The 24614-nt window shown below is 39.6% G+C and overlaps 1 protein-coding gene across 1 annotated transcript in view; it reads left to right on the forward strand.

The window, feature by feature from the left end:
* The first annotated feature begins 1591 nt into the window (after window positions 1-1591).
* The window catches only part of cdk18 (cyclin dependent kinase 18), a 73638-nt gene continuing 50615 nt past the window's right edge, over window positions 1592-24614 (forward strand). Inside the window, exon 1 of the mRNA XM_075460140.1 lies at window positions 1592-1965. The gene's annotated coding sequence lies outside the window, so the exon portion shown is untranslated. The remainder of the gene's footprint in view (window positions 1966-24614) is intronic.

Consider the following 24614-nt stretch of genomic DNA (forward strand, 5'->3'; position numbering starts at 1 on the left):
TTGAGATGTGAACAATTCTGCACCCCCTATGTTCTGGTTCAGAAATGCTGAATAACTACTGGACACGGTCATCACACCTAAAGTCAAGCACCAGTTAACCTGACATGCATGTTTTGAAATGTGGGAGTAAGCCAGAGAGAACATGCAAACCTTCAGAAAGACGACATTATGAGCTCTGACAAATTCTACAACAAGTGACATCCTTTTTTAACTTTTTTTCATTCTCTTCAATCTCTGCCCCCTGATTGATGGACCCCCACTCACTCTTTCCTTCTCTTTCCTCTCTTTTTCCTTTTCTGTCTTTTGTCCTCCTTTTTATTTATACTGAGCAGCTTACACACACATGCACATATTACACTTATTATACTTATTCAATTGCCATATATAGATGTCCTTAACTGTAAATAGCCCCCCACTATTATGTATTTTTCTGGAATTGTTGTGAAAAAAAAACCAAGACTAGGAGGTAGACTGTATGCTTTTTTTTTTTTTTAAATCATCAAGATGCACAATATTTTGACTGTGTCAATACGTTTGCTCAAACTGACAGTGGTGATACAATGCTCAATGTAAATGGGACAATAAGAATATTAAACAAAATAAAGAAAGACAACAATATGAGCCACCACACAACTGTGCAACCCACAACTATCTATCTTAAGTTTATCTACCTCACTTTAAGGTTATCACAGGTAGAATTTTTGCATCCTTAGTTGTCAGTGATTATTTTGTATGTTTTGATTTAAACTAACTATTTCAGGGTATTTTTCTGAGAACTGTACTATCAGGTACAGAAATATGTAGAGTAAGTGCACATTTAAGACACAACATATTATTCACAGGGATATACTGCATTATATACGGTTGCATGGCTAACACTGCTCAGTACTTGCTCCAAGCTACCAGCAGCTGCTTTCCTTGTGTTTCAATCATTGCACAGTGGAATTCAATTTGTGTTAATGGCATAACTAACAGGAGCAGTCTTATCAGCGCAGGTATAAATATGAAGCTGATGGAGTCATATCAATTGCTACTGAAGGAAAGTCAAACATACGGTCTGAACCGCTTCTGTTTCACACTGACAACATGTAAACTCTCTCCATGACCGAAACCAAAAGAGAGCTGAGCCTAAACTCTACCTTTAACTTACACGCACACACCGTCTGTGCATCCATCCTCCCACATTTACATGTGTACATGGTGCTGGAAAACAATTACACACACACACACACATGTACGTACAGTATACATTCACACAGGCAAAACGGAGACATGCGGACACACAAAACACACATTCAGGCTCACACACGCATCGAGACGTTCACACACGCACTCTTTCTCACACGCAAACATACACACATTCTTTCAGACATGTCGTCAGTTCGTGTGACAATCCTGTCAACACCAGAGGCTGGTTCAGGAGGAGGAGGAGGAGGAGGAGGATGGAGAGGTGGAGGCTTGTGTTATTCTGAGCAATGATTGGTCGTTGCCATACCAACGAGGGAGGGCCAAAGTCAGAGGCTGTGGAGGGAGGAGCTGCAGACTGATTATAAAGCCCTCCCGAGCAGCAGTTTGTGCTCTGCTCAGCTGCCTGCACTGTAATTCTGTATCTTTGTTTAGTCTTTCCTGTCATCTGGCCAGAAAAGAGGCGCTCGGTGCTCTTTCTGGAGCACGGAGGGAGGGTAGAAGGGTAAGCTGTCAGACAGACCTGTGGATAGGTCGGCCTATATTTCCTCACCCACCCCCCTTCCCCTCCCCTCCTCTCCCCCTACTCAGCCGTGTGTGCATTGCTGTCACAGAGCTGTCTGCATCTTGTGGATTTATCTCTGCTGTGAGTGGCACCTGGGAAGGCAAGTGGAAACCTGAGCGGAGAGGCAGGGGACTGCTGACCCCCCCCTGCTTCCCACACCACCTCCGACCCCTGCACCCATCCATCCCGTGTGTGTGGATGACCTCTGCTCTCCTGTAAGTAATTAGCTTTTGCTGCAGTCTCACGAAACCACCATTTTCACGAGGACACGCCAACTCTGAGGCGAGGGTCCAGGGGTCCCAGGGCAGACGTGTGCATGGAGCTCGAAGATTGTTCTGATTAGGATTCCTCATTAGCTCCCTGGGCATCTGAGGGAGTCCCCATCAGATTTACTTCCCTCTTTTTTTGGTTTGAAGCTTCGTCTTGTGGTCGGTTGTTTATGCACGTCTTCATGTAGATTCAGAGGTTACATCGTACTACGTGTCTTAGAAAATTTAAAGTGTGAAAATGCTAATCTCTCTACTCCTGGCTCTGCGTCTACTGGTGGTCACTAGATCACACTTTGACACTGCATATGTATGTACAACAAGGCCAGTCGTTCTGTAATGTGCAGTGACTCCTGATAAGAGTACAAATAAGGCAGTCATTTTCAAAAAGTTTCAAATCGATAAGAGCACGTTAGGGCTTCTGAATCGCCACTGCCTGCATCCACAAACCTACTCACTCATCCACCTCCCTCCTCTCAGACGAGCCTCATGCATTAGTACTCACATGTAACCTGACACAGGTATACTCGGAGCTCACTCCAATTCACAGAAGCCCGTCTATAACCACTGCACACACAGCAGTGTTTACCTATGACAGGGCCTATGGGTGTAATTGGCTATCTAATTTGTCTGTGTGTGAGTGTGTGTGTGTGTGTGTGTGCACAAACCTTCTTCCCTTTTCCATGTCACTGCTGTGTGTTGTTGAGTCATGCAAAGTTTAGTCTGCTGCCGTGCTGAAGTGCGATCACAAAAATAGGCCGAGATGTTGGTCAGATATGGCGTGCTGAACACTTCTGATTTTAATCAATGAGGGTAAAAACAAAGGCTAAAAATAGCCTTTAACAGAGTCTCCAGTTGAAACGTTTTATGAAGACAGTGAACAAGTTTAAATGACACAAGACTGATAAAAGCTAATTATTATTATTATTATTTGGGCAGTCTGACCAAAACCAGACTTGTAACATGCATGTAAACACGTTATTCTGACCTAAATCATATGAATTCAATCTTTTCAAAACCGGACTAATACACCCAAATAACAGGGATCTGATTACTCTTCATGTATGCGCTCAACAAGACTCAAAGGCACCAAAGCTCTATCTTTTTGTAAAAACAGTACATTTTAAGTATGTCTTAATACAGCCAAATTCTCAATGAAGCCGTTCTCATTCACATATTTTTCTGTCAGAATGCTACACATTTCAGAAGCAGTGGCTGAAAATCAGCTTATTAGGACTACGTGTCAAGTCGTGGTTACTTAAAGCATTTCCAGCCTGTCACTCTGCTCTAATAAAACCTTCCTAATCTAATATAATCCATTTTATAACCTCATCTGACAAAACCACCATTCAAGTAACCTAAAGACAAAATCTGGGCAGTGAATTCAGACATTATTTACAACGGGACAAGGATGGAAATGACCTGGCCAAAGTGTAATCGTAGCTTGACTTAACTTTGGATGTAACTACTGTGACAAAAACTAAAATGGTAGTCAGTTAATAATCAGTTACAACGGATGTAACATTTTTTGTGCCTCGTTTTTGTTGCACAAGATTCACAATAATTGGGAGTTCATAATAATTTGGAACTCATTTTTGGAGCAGGTTCAGCAACATTAGAGTCATCGAAGTCATTGAACAATTGATTGTTTAAAAAGCTGTTGTCCACTCTTTAATGGAACAAAATGGGAGCGAGCTGAAAGATACATATAGGTCTACTCACAGGTGGCAGTTAGGCTGTAACCACAGCTTGACTTGACTGTGCACATAGATACAGGCCTTAAATTGGACCAGTGTCTTTGTCCAAGAATAAAGGGAGATCGGTTTATTGACCAAAGCATGTTCATTCCTGCGATATTTCTCCTTTCAGCTTGTTACTTTCAGGCTTTGTACAGATGAGCTGCTACGCTGATAAAATAAACAACTGACAAACAATTTATCTATCTGGCAGCAAATCTGTACCGTGTGGAGCTGTTTTATAAGACAGATTGACTGTGCTGTATTTTTTTCTTATAATCAAATGAATCACTTGTGAATATTTTTTTGTTCCCAGCTTCTTTTTCTTCCTCAGTGTACCTCTGTGAACTGTGGAGAATTAACAGAGGCCAGTTAGGGTCCAGTTAAAAGCATACATGCAAAAATAATTCAGCTCTCAACCGCTTCTGAATGGGTCAGGGCAGCACATTTATGACACTTTCGAATTGGTACAATTTCAATTGGATGAAAACGTTTACATGCATTTGAAAGTCCAGTTTTATTCGGGCTTTTCATGTAGAAGCACTGACTGGCTTCGGTATATTCTACCTTTTAAAGTGTCTGTAAAGTAAAAGTGCTAAATCTGAAGCTATTTATAAATGTGAGATGCATATGTGCAAAGTTAAACAGCACAGAATCCCAAATGTAGCAACAGTGGGGAAAAAGGTGTGTGACTGAGGGTGTGAAGGCTGAACTGGCTGCGAATGCAGAAACACTAGAGACAGATTAAGGGAAGTTAGACAAACAGGAATTTTGTTCATTAATGTTATATCATCAGACTTAAGAGGACATTTAATTTGCCATAATGATGTTTTATTTACTGTGATTTGAGGTTCACATCAGGTTTTTTTTTCTGTAACTTTAGCATGCTGTAGCTGAAGGACAGTAATAATGTTTACGTAAGCAGCTTATTATCAAGTGTCTGATTCATCACAAGTCTCTGAGACCCTGGCCCACTCAGTCATGATAATGTTCAGATAGACGTGACCGTACTCAACAACAGCCCTTGCACCATCACTAAACACCACTCAGAGATGGACAAATACACGGGGACATTTGGTCAAACACACCAAATGGAAGACAGTTTGTGTTTGACAGAGAACCAGGTCACTCTCTCAGCTACTGTGATGAAACACTTAAAGGTTAAGTGCTTTAGCAAGCAGGAATATTTTGTAAAAGAAAATCTGTCATGGGACTTCTTTGCTCCTCATTTAGTGTCAACAAACTATGAAAGCCCTATTCTTGCCATGGACGCTTTTTCCTAAACAATAAAAAGATCATTAACATGACAAATGCTGCATACACTGGAAAAAATGCCATTCCAAAAATAAGTAAGAAAAACAACAAATACAAGACGTTTTTGCTTGAAATAAGCAAAAAAAATCTGCCAACGGAACTAGTGAAAATCGGCTTGTCCAGATTTCTTGAAATAAAATGTGATATTTGGGACTTTTGAGATAAAAGTGATCTTGAAATTAGCTTAAACACCTCTTCAAATGTCAAAAAAAGCTTGTTTCATATGAAATCCGACTCAAAACAATTTGTTTTCAAGACTTTTTCATTTAACAAGATATTCCAGATGTATTGTCTTCCAACAAGTCCCTATATCTGGCTGAAATAGTGCTTGTTAGGCAGTTGTGTCTTATATTAAGTGTAATGAGACAAACATGCTTGGTAAGACTTTGATTTTTTTTCCAGTGTACAAGCTATGTTATCCAGTACAGTGTTCAAAGTGAAGGGTTTCAAGGGGAGGTTTATTACTTGTCTGCATGTTTTCTGTCTTTTGCAACTGGGACATGACCTGTCACTTGACGAGAAGATTTGTGAGCAGCTCACTTATAAGAGGGTCTTTTTTTTAAAGCAGGCCATTATGTTCTCCCCTAAACCAAAGCACATATTTTTGCCCCTAACCAGTCACCTTTTACTAAAGTACATTAAATAGCTGTTGTGTTCTGACAGAAAAGGACTGGTTGACATCAATGTTGATCAGTACACAAGCAAACCCTGGTCATCATGTTTTTTTGTTTCACAAATGGTGCTTAAATTATATTGTATAACAGAGGGAGAGGCATTTCAAGCAAAAATACTATTCAAAATAACCAAGAATAAGCCCCTTCGATATAATCACACACAGAGTGTGTGACAAGGACTCACACTTTTTTTTAGCTCAAAATGTGAAATGTCAAACTATTTCATACATCAGGGCTGTTCTAAAATGACATGGTCATTGTAGACTTATAGTAAGCTTGTGGCATGCTGGGTTTTTTTAAAAAAAAACATGATAGAGTTTAACACAGATCTTTTTGAGAGTTTTCTGTGTTTTTTCGTATTTTGACTCCATTAGCATAAGCTCACAGCAGTGTGTTTTCCAAAACCTGACAGTACTGACTTCTGTTCAAGGCAACAGTGGCATACACAGTTTGATTTATCAGAACTTATTACTATAAAAAAAAAATGAAAATCATAGCCTATCCGTTTACTCTCCCCAGAGATGGGGACTCGAGTCGGATCTTTATTTCATTAATTCCGATGTATGACAAGGCTGGTGGCAGGCTGAGCGCAACATAGCACGCATACGTGCAGCCACATATCAAAACAACCATGGCAACGTCAAGATCATCTGGAACCGTGCATGTTGTCACATTTGGTCATAAAGCGTTCAGGCAGACAGCAAACAAGCGAACAGGTGTTATGCCGACAAATGCATCCCCATTCGCGGGATCAGCAGGGGATGCATACTTAAGCAGACCTTTGCTGAAAAATGCGTCCCCTGATGTTCCCCTGCTTTAAAGAGAGAATGGAACGATATAACTACATTATCATTTGTTTACCCGATTGAATTAACAGATGCGAATTTCAATAAGTTCAAAATTGTCTTTAAAATTAAAATAATCAGATTTCCTAGTTTTAGGTTCATTTTTATGTTATTTCATCTGGGCTATACTGAGTGAAGATTGATATTTATAGAAAATGTCTCCAACTGTCTTCAAAAGTGTTAGTCACGGCCCTCACTTTGGAATATTTGCACAATAATAGGTGAAAGAGATATGTGCAATTGTCGGATTATCATAAGTGTACATGTATTATTAATCTGCATGAAAAAATGAGAAAAAAAGAAGAACGAATGAAACACCATAACCCTGAAACGCTCCCGCGAATGAGGATGCACTTCTCGGCATAACAACTGCCACTTGCAAAGTGTGTGGTCTCAGGTTAAATGATGCCGGCTCAACGTCCAACTTCATCAGGCACCTGAAAACACACAAGGGTCAGTCTGTGAAAGGGAAATTTAGCGCGTACCGACAGGCTACCGCATACTAATCAAAGTAAATAGTGTTGTAGACTACATACAGATTATAGCTATTAATTGTTCACTACACAGAATTGCTATTTTATCTGCAGCAACCTGTGCAGTAGCCTAGGTTAACAGTTACCAAATTAATTGCTAAGCCAAGTCTACGTGGAGCTTAACCCCAGTCATTTTTGGACGTCTAATTTTGGTCACCTGAGGGTGCAGACTGTTACTCCAGGCGACGTCTATTGAACGTCCATTCATGTCCACAGTACGTCCGTATAGGAGCTATCTCTAGTCCAAGGCTGTGTTCGAGACCGCATACTTACTACATACTTCCATTCTGCATACTGATCGATCAGACAGTATGCAGAGTGTTTACCCACAATGCATTTCGCTCCTGCCCGAGCCGAAATCAGCCGGCCTGAAGCTGATTTCGCTTAAGCTCTAAACTCTGTAAACTTTAGCAACATTTGAAACATTTTCAGGCGAGAAAGTAGTCGTTTATATCCCCAACGTGTTGAAAACCTGACAAAATACCGGCTATTTACAATTTTGTTCCGACGAATTCAGCGCTACTAAAGCTAGCCGCAGTGAGCAACGCACTTCCGGTTATTTTCACAAAATAAAATACCCGTTGCCTTTTATCATAGGGAAAGCCATAACGATACAATTGGTGCTTTTGTTTTGAAAACAGGAAGTGAACCTACCCTCGTTGTAGCTAGCTTGAAACTGCCGTTTTGACAGGAAATGACGATCGGCGACGTCACGTTATGTTGCATCTTGGGTAGTTTGAGTATGAGTAGTAACCTCATGATGCATACCCAACATTTCGGAGAATCTAGTATGCATCCGGGAACTTCTCGCTTACTCAAACTCGCATACTAACTCAAAAAGTTAGTAGGAGTAGTAGGAGTAGTATGCGGTTTCGAACACAGCCCAAATGTGGTTTTTGTGGACGTTTTTTACGACGTCATTTTGTGGATGTTTTTCGATGCCATCTTCGTGGAAGTCTTTTCGACGTCAAATTCGGACTCATTTTAGACATTGATTTTATACTGTATTGCTTATAGTTTCTCTGGATGACTGTAGTCCCACTTCAGAAGGTGGCATGCTGTTCCAGTTAATTTTCCTATAGCTTTATTTGACTTTCTCATCAGCAGATGGTAATTGGAAATGCATTCTAAGGCATGATACATTTCCACTTCAAATCTGCTGCCGAGCCAAATGAAGCTACAGTAAAATAAACTGGAACTGGAAACAGGTTCCTACCTTCTGGACATAAGACTACAGTCAGGTTAACAATAAATCACAATCCAATCCCGGATGTTGTTTTCCCCATCTTTATTGCAAACATAAATAGCAGGCAGCATAACCCTCAAGTTTGAAAAAAACAAAGTGGTAAATTCAATAAATAAAATTACACCTCTTGGACATTTATTTATAGATAGATAGATAGATAGATAGATAGATAGATAGATAGATAGATAGATAGATAGATACTTTATTAATCCCGAGGGAAATTTAAGAAGGAGTATAGCCTACTTTTACAATTTCAGGGACACCTGATAAAATTCCAGGTTGACACTCAAAAAAACTGAAAAATGCACTGAAATTGCGCTAAAAAAATGTATCAATGAGAGGTTCAGACTACACAGCCAGTTTTTAATATGTCTGTTAATGTATCTTGTCGTGCAGAGCAAGCACACATATTTCCAAATCCATTTATATACTTTAAACAAGCTTTCATGGTGTTTCTTCAGTGCATGCTCTGATCAATTTTGAGCCTGCAGTGCATAATGATATGACATGTTGATAATACAGTGCATGCTTTCAGTCCATAACATACAGCAATGCCGTCTTATCTAGAACAAATGGCACGTGTCTAATGATAGAACGTTCATTTCAGTCATTTGAGACTTGAAACTTGACTTAGACTTGGGTCAAAAGACTCGAGACTTGACTTGTTATTGCTCCCCAAAGACTCGAGACTTGACTTGTTATTGCTCCCCAAAGACTTGAGACTTGACTTGGACTTGGAAAAAAAGACTTGTGAACATGTCTGACTCTCCCATCACTGCTGTTTTCATTGTATGGTACTTTTTCCATGTGTATGTTGGTGTATGATATCAAGAGCTTTAGTAACCATTTGTGATGCCTGAATTGGTCCATGATCTGATCTTACTAATTCATCGCTGTGCACTCACAACACGTCTTTAGGATGCTATTTGAATCATATAATGATTTGATTGGTAATGTGTTGTTTATTGTGATTTCATCATTGTTCACTTCTTTGGTTATCTGTCTGTGTTAGCCCTGTGATTGGCTGGCGACTTGTTCGGGGTTGTAGGGGGCTTGTGGTGATCCTAGCTGACTTAAAGGGATAGTTCGCCTCTTTTGACATGAAGCTGTATGACATCCTATATTAGCAATATCATTTATTAAATTTGACTTACCCTCTGCTGCGTCCTGTGAGCTGAGTTCCAGCCTCGTTTTGGCTAGTTGGCTGGGGTTTAAAAAATAAAGCGTTTTGCTTCTCAAAACAATATGCGTAAGACATTTGCATCACAAAATCAGAAAAAGTCAGACCTCACAATCGCTTGGTGCTATTTCTCTCTACCTTCATATCATATTTTTTAAGCCCCAACCAACTAGCTGGACAATTCTACGATGGAGTATTGCATTCACTTAATAATAAAAAATTCACCACGCTATCTCATAATTACGAGATAAGATCTCATGAGATGATATGTCCGCTAATAGACTCAGCAGCTTTAGTTCGACTAGTGTCTGACTGATTTGCAAGACAATAATGGACGTTTCTCGTGGAATTTGTTTTTATTTCCTTCTTGGCATGAGGCATTGGGAAATATTAGCATTTCTCAGGATGGATGGGATTAAAATAAGCATGTCAACGCTACGAAGGCGACTGAAATCGTTGGGGTTGTACAGGAGGAAAGCCCAATCTGACCTGCTGGAAGTTGCGCTCTTCGTACAAGAGCAACTAAACCAATATGGTGTGTTGCATGGCTACAGATTCATGCATTTGAAATGCATCCAGGCTGGCTTAGTAGTTAGTCAGTACACTGTTCGGGTTCTACTGAAGATTAGTTCGGTAAAGTAGGAAAGATATTGGCAGATTCGGACTTCCGGGATCAATAACTCAGAAGTGAGACGTTGTTAAAACACAAAACAAGAATATTTCCAACCGTAGTAAGACAGACAACCTAACTTTCATCAAAACGAGCTATCCTCGGAGCCACACCAATAACATTAGTGTTTATGTGCAGCCGGCTGTGAGAGCAGCGAGCCTCTGTCTCTACAAAGTGCAACCCAAGAGAGACATTACAAAAAATAATCAATAAATATCCAATAACTTCACTAGGATACAGTGTAGTGTCACCAAACTCACTACACACTTCACTGGTCTCCTACAGATTATACTACAACTCTTGGTTTGAAAAAAAAATTTTTTTTCATAATTTCTGGGAATTTTTCTTAGAAATATTAATCAATAACTTCATGATGATACAGTGTAGTGTCACCAAACTCACTACACATGTCACTTGTCTCACTTGTCTATTATCTTTTTATGTATTAATTTATTAGTTTTAAATTCAATTTAGTTTATTTATATAGCGCTAAATTACAACAAATGTCATCTCAAGGCACCTAAATAACAAAGTCCAATTCGAGTTCAATTAATCGTAATCATAATTATTTACAAAATAATCCGATTCATTCATATAGAGCCAATTCAAAAACAATTTTCTAGCTAAGGAAACCAGATTGCACCTAAACTTGTCTTCGGTCCAATCTCCCGTCCTGAGCGTGCCTGAGGCGACTGTGGAGAGGAACGACTCCCTTTGAACAGGAAGAAACCGACCAGCTGGGGTTTGAGAAGACAGAAAAGAGGGGAAAAAAACTGTAACACCATACAAAGGATACCTGTTGGAATGGGGAAACATGAGTTAAATCAATAAGTGAACAGTGTTTGTCTATGTTTTTCGCTCCTTTTTGTGTAATAAACTATTTGAATATGATTCATTTGCTTTTGGAGTGCATTTTGAAAATTATCACGGACTCATGACATTGTCAGGATCTGACGGTATCCGACACACCTATCAGCTGTTACACGCACACACCAGATTTATAGGTAATTGTAACAACACTGTCCTTATGGATTTTAATTTTTAAAATCACATCCCTCATCCACTTGATCCTCCCCTCTGACTGTAGATTTGACCCTTAAATTATCATCCAGTATCAATTGAATATCATTCAAACATCACAAACATCGCTTTGAAGAACAACAGGCAGAGAGAGAGGGAGTGAGAGGCTTTAATTACGCTTTTAAAGACTGTATCACATCTGTACACATGTCTTAAAACATGGAAAATGCATGAACAGAAAGAAGGACTCACCTGTTGAGTAATGCACATTTCCTTATATGGAAAGCCTTGTCAGAATGGTGGGACGTCGGAATGGTGATTGCCGCCCATCATACGAGTTGAAGTTAGTAATGCTAACGTGCAGGGTTTATTGATAAGCTTTTTGCAGCAGTTGAAGAACTCTGCTATGGCCTTGAGTCTAGTTTCAGCACTCGTATTTTTGTTCTGAGGTAAGCCTGTGTTAATTCTTCTTTTCGTTTCTTTTGTGTTTTGTTTTTATGCTATTGGAGGAATGTCTGTGCTCAATATAAAAAAAGCATGGTAATTAGGTCAGTATACGATATGGTCAGGTATCAACTACAGCACCTTACAATGGTAGGATTTTTTTTTTCAGTCTGTGTGGATTAACAGCATCTACACATATTATCCTTTGCTTCAGCCTGGGTGGCTTTGAGGAAGAAAAAAGAAACCCCAAGCATCCAAAGTGTTGCTGAGCATGTTTTCCTCACTTACACCCAGCACGCTTCAAAAGCTCCCTGCAGGTGGGTGGGCATTCACAGCTGAGCGGTCCTGCTAATTTAAAATTATTCAGCCTATTTAAGGCAGCTAGTGCTCTGAAAAGAACGATGCTGTTTTCAGGGAATGCTGAAGAAAAGACAAATGTGACAGGGACACACCTATCAAAGCAGCACAGTAAAATTTGAACTTGAAAGTCTGGTCACCTTCAAGTTCACATTTTGCTTCCCTCCGTGGAAGGCCAGTGTGTTTATTTTTGAGACAAGTGGGGCTTTTAGGTGGTTACCATAATTGCAAGTGTTCTTTCTTGCAAGTTGCCAGACTAGTGCTGCAACTGTTATTGCTTATTAGACCCTGGCTCTCCATCTTGCAAGGGCAGGAAGCACCTTGGGAAACGTATGGTGTGTTGTGTGTGACTGGTGAGAGGTAAGCTGTGAGTCACCGAGCTGCTCCTGATGGAAAACATAGCCATCAGCTCCAACCTCAGGGAAAAGCCCTGACACTCCAGAATGATCAGACACACTGTGTGATGCAGCGCAGTCTGACAGACGTAAAGGTCTGAAGTATCGATGCGTGGCATCACACTGAGAAACGCTCAAACTGCACTGTTTGGTCACGTGTCATTACTTTGATTGTCATGGTTTGTTCTGTCAGCAAAGGCAAATATTTGAAGGGAAAGAGCGAACGATCACAAACAAAGACATAATGTGTCGTCAAAGAAATATTCTAAAAGATCTGAAGCAAGCAGTTAATGCGAGGACGCTCACCAACATCCCACCGTCAAAGCTCTTTATGGAGGAAGGAGCTAAAGTTCCTCCAAGTGAATGTGAAGGATTTATCAACAATTACTGTGTAGATTTAGCTGCAGGTATTTTCCACAATAAGGATTATACCTTATTGTTCATTGATGTATTTCTATTAATTCAGGTTTAGTATACTTTAACACTTGAATGTCTAAAATTGTGTGTAGCAAGCAGAACAAGTTCAATGATATGTTCACACTGTTATACAAACCACGATGCCCCAGTCTGACGCTGACCTCACTATTGTTGTTGTTGTTATTCACTCATCTCTTCAGAATACAGTAGGCTTACTGTTAACATGGGTGCAGGAGGCGACATGTAGATAAAAATGCACAAAGAGATTTATTGTTGCAGGAGAACATGTTGTCTGTTGGTTGAACAGTTGGCTTAAGGCTTAGCTTTTCTAATACTACTGCTAAAATGTACCGATGATGTTCTCTCTGATTCTGTTTGGGGTTACCTTACGGGAGCTAAATTGATTGATTTCACCAAAGCTTTTGATTTGTTTTATCACAGCCTTCTCTTAGATAAGTCCCTTGCAATTGTTATTTCCCAATATGCTTTAATGCAGTTTATGTTTTATTTGAACAATTGGTCTTTCTTTACACACCATAACACAATGTATGACAGACTGCAATGGCTTCCAGTAGATGTATGATCTATGTTTTTAAATGTAATCGCTTTGTCAATCCTTATCAGCTAAAACTTTGTTTTTTTTTGTCCCTTACACAATAGGTGTGTCCCTTTGGATTCTATGTTTAAAAAAAGTGCTATACTTTATGAATTAATTCATTCAAACACATTTTGTTTTCTCATATCACAACAGAATGTTTTTGTTTTCTTAAAGGGCTTCACCATTCCTTTACATTGTTTATTTTTCGTTGCTCAAGCTAAGATTCCTAGTGTTCAGTGTGGGTTTGCGTTGTTTAGACTCTTTTGTGTTTTCAGGTGTTTGTTTTGTTGTGTAACACTTTGAATCATCTTGTTTGTCTGCCCCCTGGAAAACAAAAATCTCATATAGATTTAACCAGTAACATAAACAGTATACAATAAATCAATTTTTTTTTCATGGGTGAAAGCCTTTTAACTATATTTTATCTTCTGGGCTACAAAACGCAGAAGAGACAGGAATAGGAAGAGGATTTAAGGACAATGAGAGATAAGAAAAGGGATTAAAATCCCAATGTCAAGTTGATAAACTACGGAACTGCAGTGTATTGGAATATAACAGAGAAAATAAGGCAGTAATTGTTGTTTAGTGAGACCTGAGACAAGATCGGAGGAAGCAAAAGGTCATCTTTATTACAATTTGTGACAACAACAGCCAGAAGACAAAGAGGATGCCAGCATGTGACACCAGATTTCTAACCACATGTATTGTGTAAGATGTCATAGATGTCCAGCAGAAGAATGTTGGTCCCTGCCTCTAATCAGTTAAGACTCCAGCACAAACACAAAAATGGTTACTCTCTGTCTCGATTTGACTTTTGTCGACACGACGCTGGACAAAGACATGTCTGGCAGAATGGATTATCACCGTGGGACATGAGAGAGCAAACTGGATTGCTTCGATCTGTTAAGCCAATCCCAATCGTCACAAATAAGACTTTAGAAAAACCTTAATCAAAGTCCATCTCTTCAATTAAATTCCTAAGTACTCAATCTACGTTAATCAAAAAGACATATTTAGACGTTGTTTCTACATCCCCTTTTGCCTTAGAATAGTTTTGATGTACAGTAACCCTCATCTCATTAAGTATAAATGTGCAGATTTGTCCTAGCTGCTCATCCAAGACTGTAAAAATTGTAGTATCGGAGTATTTCCACCACACACAAGAGAAAGGTTGAGGGACTAATTTGAACTTTCAAAAGTCACGACAAATCAAAACCAAAATTTATTTTATTTTCATTCTTGGAGGTCATATCTGTCATTGTGATCATGTGCCCATGGACACTTTTTGGGGAGGACTGTCTCCTCGAAAGTGAGTGACCAGAAGTGCCACTGCTAGTGAGTCAGCGACTGCAGTTAATGTTTGACACAATCAGGACCACACATGTGGTCAACTGCCACGTCAATCTGTGGCCAATTTATTGTAATGTTCTAGTTACCTGATCATGTTAAGTATTGTAGTATTTCCAGAAAGCAGAGATGGGGACTCAAGTCACTGTGACTTGGACTCAAGTCGACTCGAGTCGCTGTTTTGATGACTTGTGACTTGACTTGACAAAAAATAAAAGACTTGAGACTCGACTCGGACTTGGAAGTTAAAGATTCGGCACTTGACTTGACTTGAGACACGATGACTTGAGTATTAAGCATCTAGCATAACTTCGAACTTTGTTCGTCATTTGAAGATCCATTCTGACCAGTAAGTGCTTGTCAAAATAGCTAATATTTTCCTGTTAGCCTAGGCAAGGCAAGGCAAGGCATCTTTATTTATATAGCGCATTTCATACCACAGGCAACTCAATGTGCTTTACATAAAGACAAGGCATTTAAAAGAACAGGAAAAACAAGCAATTTAAAGAGAATAAAAAATAGAATAAAAATTAAAGCAATCAAAGAAGAGGGGAAAAAGAAAAATATAAACTCAACCATAAGCACACCGAAAGAGAAATGTTTTTTAGCTGGATTTAAAAGTGCTTACAGTTGGGGCTGATTTCAGTTCTGCTGGTAGTTTGTTCCAGTTGTATGCAGCATAACAGCTAAAAGCTGCTTCACCGGGTCCAGTTTGAACTCTGGGCTCCACTATCTGACCTGAGTCAGCAGATCTCAGAGCTCTGCTGGGTTTATACTTTACCAGCATGTCATTCATGTATTCTGGACCTAAACCATTCCGTGCTTTGTAGACGAGCAGCAGAACTTTAAAATCTATTCTGTATCTGACCGGGAGCCAATGTAAAGACTTGAGAACTGGGGTGATGTGATGTGATCTCTTTGTTCTGGTTAAAACTCGGGCTGCAGCGTTCTGAATGAGCTGCAGCTGTTTGAGACTCTTTTGAGGGAGTCCAGTCAGAAGACCGTTACAGTAGTCAAGTCTGCTGGAGATGAAAGCATGAATCAGCTTCTCCTGATCTGTTTGGGACATGAAACCCTTAATTCTGGATATGTTCTTAAGTTGATAAAAGGCTGATTTGGTGACTGATTTGATATGATAGTTGAAGGTCAGGTCTGAGTCTATCAGCACACCGAGGTTCCGGACTTGGTCTTTAGTTTCTAGAGACAGTGACTCAAGATGTTTACTGACAGCAAACCTCTTCTCTTTGTTGCCAAACACAATGACCTCAGTTTTTTCTTGATTTAACTGAAGGAAATTTTGGTTCATCCACTTTTTGACTTGCTCTAAGCAGTCGCACAATGAGTCTATAGGACTGCAGTCATCTGGAGACAGTGCGAGATATATCTGTGTATCATCTGCATAGCTGTTGTAGTTGACTTTAGAGTTCTTCAGAATTTGACCCAGAGGCAGCATGTATAGGGTGAACAGAAGGGGTCCAAGAACTGACCCCTGAGGAACTCCAGTTGTCATAGCCACTCGATCAGATTGATTACTTCCAATAGTCACAAAATAACTCCGCTCTTCCAAGTAGGACCTGAACCATTCTAGGACTGTCCCGCTGAGTCAAAAACTGAAAAACTGAAAAACTAGCCTAGTCGGTAGTTAGCTAACGTTAGCTTGATATGATACGGGGTGGACAGGTTGGACACATTGACCAATGATGTTTACTGACAGCTACTTATATCTTTGTCTTTTTTTCACTTTATTAAGATCAGATTCTGCAGGTGAAATTGCAATAATAAGGTGACTTGACTTTGACTTGACTTGCCCAAGAAAAAATTACTTGGGACTTGCTTGAGACTTGCACATGTGTGACTTGGTCCCATCTCTGCCAGAAAGCAAGTCTCCTGACTGCGGTTCAATGTTGTTACTTTGCATCAACTGGGTCTTCATTTCCACTTCATATTTTTTGAGGCTTGCATTGGTACATTGCTGTTCAAAGATGATGATCTTCAGCCACGTTATATCTTATAGTGTACTCCGCTCAGAATAGCTTTATTTACATATCATTTTTTCCAACACAGGTGCAACAAGAAGTGCTTTGCAGAGCATAAGTGAAACCTAAATACTGTGAACCTCCTAAAATACCTGCATAGTGGAAGAGCTTGAAACTGGCTTTGGTCTGATCCATTTTATTGGTCAGACAGTGTTGTTAAAGACAACAGTCAGACTGTTAAGAGGACAGCCTGTCTTCAAACATTGTTTTTGAGAATATGTCCTGATTGTCATCTCAGGCAGCACCATGAAGCTCTGTCTGTTTTGGACTAAACAAAGACAGCTCTGGCCCCAAGGTCTGATGAATGAAGAAAAGCAGATACGACTGGCAGACTGGCAGTTCCACTAACCTTTCATCTTGTTTTCCCTCGAAATGTTATCGGCATTGTTCAGCTTGTTTTGATTTTACTGGCCTGCTAACTCCACTTTCGTCAACCATGGAACCAACTAGCAGGCGTTTCTCGCCACCGAACACCTTTCTGAAAAAGGTCACTTAGCTGGTGATCATAGCTGAACTTAACTTTATTTTCCTACAGTACAGCTGTGGTATTTCAACTAAATTTATGTTTAGTGTTCACTTCAACAAATTGAAACACAATTACTGGAATCATTGAAGTTGAGCACCTGTAGAAAGGTAGTCATGCTAAATCTGTACTCAAATACCACAACACCACAACAGAGGAAGGAGGTGCAGCTAGATGGAAATATTAAGGGGACCTTTACACCAAGCGAAATATCAGCCGATGTACAAGCCTGTAGCGTCTGTAAACATCTGTCTCTCGTATTTTCTGTGTGCGCCCAGTCACATTGTCGGACTCAGTCTACGTCTTTTTTTGACCGATTCAGCATGTTGCTGTGTTTGAAACCGCATACTACATACTACATACTACATACTTCCATTCCGCATACTCATCGATCAGACAGTATGCAGAGTGTTTACCCACAATGCATTTCGACCTATTTACCGAAATCAGCTGGCCTGAAGCTGATTTCGCTTAAGCTCTAAACTCTGTAAACTTTAGCAACATTTGAAACATTTTCAGGCGAGAAAGTAGTCGTTTAGATCCCCAACGTGTTGAAAATCTGCCAAAATACCGGCTATTTACAATTTTGTTCCTACGAATCCGGCGCTACTAAAGCTAGCCGTATTAAGCGATGCACTTCCGGTTAATTTCACAAAATAAAATACCCGTTGCCTTTTATCATAAGGAAAGCCATTAGGATACAATTGGTGCTTTTGTTTTGAAAACAGGAAGTGAACCTACCCTCGTTGTAGCTAGCTTGAAACTGCCGTTTTGACAGGAAATGACGATCAGCGACGTCACGTTACGTTGCATCTTGGGTAGTTTGAGTATGAGTAGTCCCCTCATGATGCATACCCAACATTATTAGAAGGAGCAGAAGGAGTAGTAGGAGAAGTATGTGGTTTCAAACACAGGAGTCATATCTGTTCGTGAAACAGGCCATTCTGAATGGATGTTCATGGCAGCAAGAGAGCAAGAGAAGGAAGGCGGCAGAGACTATAGGTAGGAAAAGAGTGTGTAACTCCACGTCATACATACTTGAATCTGTATAAGACTTTTTAAACGTGAATTTGTCCAATGTGTAATAAGTAGAGTTATCTCATGTCTCAAGTTATTTCTCTGAAACAAACAACACTTTCACAACAACATGGCCATGTAGGGCAAAGACCATCTGATAATGGTTTTGAAAAATTATTTTTCATTTTTATTTTTTAATGTCATGATATTACTCTTTGTACAATATTTGTTCTAAAGCCTCCTTTTGTAGGGGTGAGCTTTGTCTTCTTGTGCAGGCGTAGAATGTATGTCTTTGGCTGGCAGTTGGAAGTTGTCGTTGATGTGTGTTCATGTGTTATTTTCTTAGCCCAGATGCTGATAATGTGAAGTAAGACTGGAATCCAATTAATTCCAGGCGGCAACCGCCATTCCGACATCCCAACATTCCATTTTAAGTGGCCTCATATATGAAATTGTTTAGATTTGCAGCATCTGTCATTGATGTCTGTAATTGCAATTATTAATGTTGCATAGGATGCCAGCGTGCAAAAGTTTCGGTGCAATCTGTTGGTTTCCTTAGCTAGGAAATTGTTTTTGAATTGGATTATTTTATTCATAATTATGATTACAATTAATTGAATTCCAATTGGCTTGAATTGGACTTTATTATTTAAGTGCCTTGAGATGACATTTGTTGTATTTGGCGCTATATAAATAAAAATGAATTGAATTGAAAAGACACATGGGCTCTGTGGAGAGCTCTGCTCCAGCTGGCTGCTGTGACAAGTCACTGTATTTCTGCTTAACCTTACATGTTTCAGACTCGCCCGATTTACATTAATACCTGTATTTTGATATTTGGACATTTCAGGGGATTTTGATAATAGATTATTAAAGTTTGTTGGCGAGGTTGTGGAGTTCCTCTAAAAAAAAAATAGGCTTTAATAGGATATTAAAGGAATTGTCAGAATGGCGGGATGTTTAAAAAATAAAAACATCCTGCCATTCCGACCATCGGAGGAAAAAAGTATCGGAATTACGGGACGTTTGATTCCGGCAGCATCCATAAGAAAGCTTATTGACTACTTCTACTTTCCCTGCTAGCCTGGTGCTAAGTAGAGTTTTAAAACAGGTTAGCCTGTAGTTCAAAATTGCTAACGACCAAGTCTAACAAAGAGATGTTTTTATTTAGATTCTCTTGACAAACTAGTTAAAACTGTCAGCCATTGACATGTCATGATAAAGTCTGTACCTTTATCTGGCTGGTTTTGATGTTGCTTTATGATCCACTTTGATACTTCATCTGCTAGCATAATCTTGCAAATACCATGTATTCATGTCCTGGTTATATAACCTCCTGTTTTTTGGTTGATTTCACCAACCGCCAATATATATAATATACATATACTGTCATTGGTAGGTGGTTGGATAATGACTGCTGATAATGGATTAGCTGCATCAAAGACTAACCACACCAGCTGTTAAGCATTGATTCTTTCTTACCTCTCTGCTTTCTGTGGCACAGCTGTCACCACCACACATTTCCTTCTGTGTAAGTGCTGGGGGATTTTTATTGCAAAGCTGTTTTTTTTACGCATATGAAGCACTGGAGCATGCGGTAATGTAACCCCAGGCTCAAGGTCAGATTTCAGGCAGATGACCCATCACACACATACGCAGATAACGCAAACAGATGCGTGTATGTGCCCCTATCTCTATCTCTCCCGCACAATAAACACACAATCTTTCTTTCTGATCAACAACACAGAAAAAAAGATTTATGGGGAAAGTGTAAGAGTTCATGACAGAAAGACTTCCTCACATGATTAGTGCTGAATTACTTTCCCTGTGAGCTCTTTTCATTATCTCAGTCGCAGTTATGTTTACTCTAAAACTAAAAACGTTCTTCTTTGTTCTTCCCTCTGTAGTCCTCACATCTTTTCCATGCTCTGCACTTTTGAGGACATTTCACATATTGAGTATTTTAGATATTTCTAATATCACTTTTGTCTTGTTTATGTTCATGTTACGGGTTGTTTGACCCTTATTTGGCGAGTGTTTCCTGGTGGGTTCGTTCTGACCCTGTGTGTTGTCGTAGAAGTCTGTGAGGTCAGTTTAACCTGCTAGTGTTTCTGAAAATTTGTGCAACAAAAACAAAAAACGATGGTCGAGAACGAGCTGCCAGTGTGTCCTGTTTTTTTTAGTTCAGCTTGCGTTAGCAGACTGTTTGGGAGCAAGGAGCCGTCGTGCCTGTGTTTGTCAAGTGACAAACACAGATGCTGAATGAAGCTTTGGTCACCACCTAATTTTCTTTACCACATCTGCTTTTCACCAGCCTTTGATTCATTAATTTGCAACAAACTGGGATAAAAAGGACAAAATAATTCCCAAGGTTTATATCTGACTGTAACTCATCATCCAATGTGAGTCACAGTTGTGCATCTTCAACCCTGTACTGTCCCTTGGCCTATATATAGATAAATGTACTGTTATAGCCTGTGTCATATTTTCTGATGACTGTGCCCACTGACCTGTATAAAACCATCTAAACTAGTTTCACATCAACTGGCCCCATTCTAGCTGAGCAAACACAACCGGAGCTATGTGAATTCATGTAGTGGGAGCTGACACGGGCCACTGGACCAATGACATATGGCTTTTTTGCTGAAACAAACACACTCCACCTCAGCTGCCCTCAGGCAGCAACCGCTGAGTTGCTCAAGTGGATTTGATCACTGGCTAAAAGAACAAAATATGTTAGCACCAGGCAGCTCATGTTTGGACCTGAGTTAATCAGGGTAATTACTCATATGTAAGTAACTAGGTTAACAGAAGCTTTCTGCAATAATCAGATTTATTCAACATCTTGTAAACAACAAACCTAGTTTTCAGGGATGAAAATACTCCAAATTAGATTTCCCGCAGGAAAAGTCTTATTCTCGGCCACAGGCATGCATTATATCACAGAGTTTGAGGTTTATGTAGGAAAGGCTTTATTATGTGACAGGAGTAATATTGACCCGACTTGCCTGGCCCAATTAGATAAGAGATGGCAGTATCTGAAGTCAAACGTGTAAACACTGCAGGCTTCCAGGACAGAGCAAAGCTGAAAATGTGGAGTACATACTCATAACATATTAGTGTACAGATGCAGCCTGAGGAGAAGAGTTGTCAGAGCTGAATGAGCATGATCTTATACTAATGTGCCTTGTATATATTTATTTCACCTCAAATACTCACAAGCCTGTTCAAAAGTGAAAAAAAGCAATTCTGCACATTCAAAAAGATCATATGTGACTTTTGGGATTTTCAATAGCTTTCCACTTGTTACAAACAGGAAAGCTGTCTTCTTCATGGAAATAGGACGCGGGAAAGAACAGAGAGTGCTAGAAAGTTAGCTTGTGCGGCACTATTAAATGTAACTTTTTAAACGTCTGTTAGAAAGTAACTCCCTAGAAAAAGTTAAATACCAAAATGTCCCTTTCGCACTAAATTTATGGAGTTATTTACAGTAATTTCATTTTTACACTGAGCTCTTCTTATGTCAAAAATACATTTTGAGTTTGTAGAATATTCTATGAATGTTCTGAAAATGTATTGTTGCCTCGCCACTGTCCTTTGTTTTACAAATAATTTCTCATTTTGTGTCTCGTGCAGAAGAAGAAACTGTCCACTTCACATCTCAGACACCTTGGGGATTAGGCTATTACTTCCTTGCTAGACATTCTCAACGGGAAAGAAAATCACAGTAACGAGCAGTGAACTTAGCGGTACCTAGTGCTAGCATTAACTGTAGCTAACATTAGCTGTAGCTAACATTAACGTGCTCTGTCAGCTCCCTAGCTGCTGGCTCCAGGCTGTATCCAACGTAGCGTACTCTTCCTGTTCACCAACAAGAGATGAATTGGTAGTGCACTTTATGGTGAATGAAAATTTTCAGTTTAAATTGGCCTCACAAAATTAACTCACTATACAGTGAACCCTCGTTTTTCGCGGGGGTTACGTTCCAAAAAGAACCCGTGATAGGCGAAATCTATAATATTTTTTTTACAATTATTATACACTGAAATACTGCATAATGCATTGAAACCAAAGAACAAAACCGTTACAGGCCCAAGCATTTGTTTAACTAATAAAAGTACTGTATAAACGTTTTTGTTTTTTTTTACAAATAACTACTGTAGCCTACTGTAGAATAATCATTTTCATCATCAATACAAACTGAAGGCTTCAAATTGCGGAGATCAGCGCCGCCCCAGCGCAACCCGAGTCACTGGATTAGAACGGGAGAAAATGAAAAATGATTTTGAAAAAAAATACAAAGTGCAGTGGGACAAATAGTGACTCACGTGTATTTCACTGCTCTTCTGACTGAGCCGCTGCATCCTGACTCCGCTCTGTAGCGTTTTTTTTCTTCTAAAGCCTGCGGTGCAGGTGTGTTTTTTCGAGAGAAGAGCTTATTATCGGTAGTTGTTGTCGCTCTTTTTTCTTCTGGGCAAAAAGATTCTTATATACCGACATGCCACCATCGATTATGTTTGAGAACTGTAATGAACGTGTACGTGTACATATTAAACCGCAACGTTATTGACACACAGGTAGAGAAGAAGCGGAGAGACTGTTTAGCCAATCAGAATGCAGAACACAATGCACGATGCAAATCCGTGAAGCAGCGAGACCGTGAAAGGTGAACCGCGTTATAGCGAGGGTTCACTGTATAGTGAACAATTGGACGCAGCAACTGTCCCTTTGGTTTTCCACCACTTGATAACAGGTCTTCTGTTTAGCCATCTGTGTCTGACTTTTTTAGTTTTTTAACTTCAGACAATTGCATGACAGTTTCTAGCCAATTAATTTCTTCTTTACTGATCTGGTCTCATGGGCTACACGGTGGTGTGGTGGTTAGCACTGTCACCGGGGCTTTTCTGAGTAGAGTTTGCATGTTCTCCCTGTGCATGCATCTGTTCTCTCTGGGTATTCAGGCTTCCCCGCACTGTCCAAAGACAAGTATGTTAGGTTAATTGGTGGATAAAATTACAGTTCTGTAATTCAATATTCAATCTAATTCAAAAGCAAAAGAAAAAAATTTAATATTAACTGCTGAATAACTATGACCGAGGTTAGATTTTGATTTAATATGTTTGTTTATTAATGATACACATAAGGTTGAACACTGACTCAGGAAAGGTGTCAGTTCTGGTCCTGTTGGATCTCAGTGCTGCATTTGACACTGTGGATCACAGTATACTGCTGAACAGGTTGGAAACCTGGGCAGGACTCAGCGGGACAGTCCTAGAATGGTTCAGGTCCTACTTGGAGGAGCGGAGTTATTTCGTGACTATTGGAAGTAATCAATCTGATCGAGTGGCTATGACATGTGGAGTTCCTCAGGGGTCAGTTCTTGGACCCCTTCTGTTCACCCTATACATGCTGCCTCTGGGTCAAATTCTGAAGAACTCTAAAGTCAACAACCACAGCTATGCAGATGACACACAGCTTTTAACTGTGTGTTTTAATTTTTATTCAATTTTTTTTATTCTTTTTAAATTGCTTGTTTTTATGCTGCTTTATGCTGTTCTTTTAAATGCATTTGAGCACATTGAGTTGCCTGTGGTATGAAATGCGCTATATAAATAAAGATGCCTTGCCTTGCCTTACCCTGATAACCTTACTTTACTAATTTTCATCTTGATTTTGCTACTACAGTGTCTTGTAATTGACAAGATATGAATGAACAAACAACAAATATTCTAAGAGCCCCAAATTCTCTTAGTTTAACAGAATATATGACCTCACCATACTGAGTTACTGCAATTGCAGCTCTGCCTACAGCCGGATCCAGAGGTGCTTCATTTGGTCTTTCATTCAAAAATATTTGACAATCCAGCAATGCTGGCGATCAGTTCTGTTCCATCAAGTGTGCCCATCAACAAAAGCAGGGAGTAGTGGGGAGTTACATGAGTAATATTACTGGAACTGGCTTACAGTGGTATGCAGATGTTTGGCATCCCTGGACAAAATTGTAGTTGTCTATGCGTAGTGAAGTTATCTCTAAAAGGCAAAAAAAACTCCAAAAGCTGAAGATAAAAATCTTCTTTTCAACATTTTAAGGACGACTGGCTTTGTTTATTTAGTATTTCTTTATAAATTTTATAGTGAAGATAAAGGAGCCCAATGCAAAAGAGATTTCACCTTTCAAATAACTTATACATGGTAGCTCAGCTGAAATGACCTTTTATTGCTATGGCTTAATTATAGTCCTAGTTA

Source organism: Odontesthes bonariensis, chromosome 3 (assembly GCF_027942865.1).
Source record: "Odontesthes bonariensis isolate fOdoBon6 chromosome 3, fOdoBon6.hap1, whole genome shotgun sequence".
NCBI lineage: Eukaryota > Metazoa > Chordata > Actinopteri > Atheriniformes > Atherinopsidae > Odontesthes > Odontesthes bonariensis.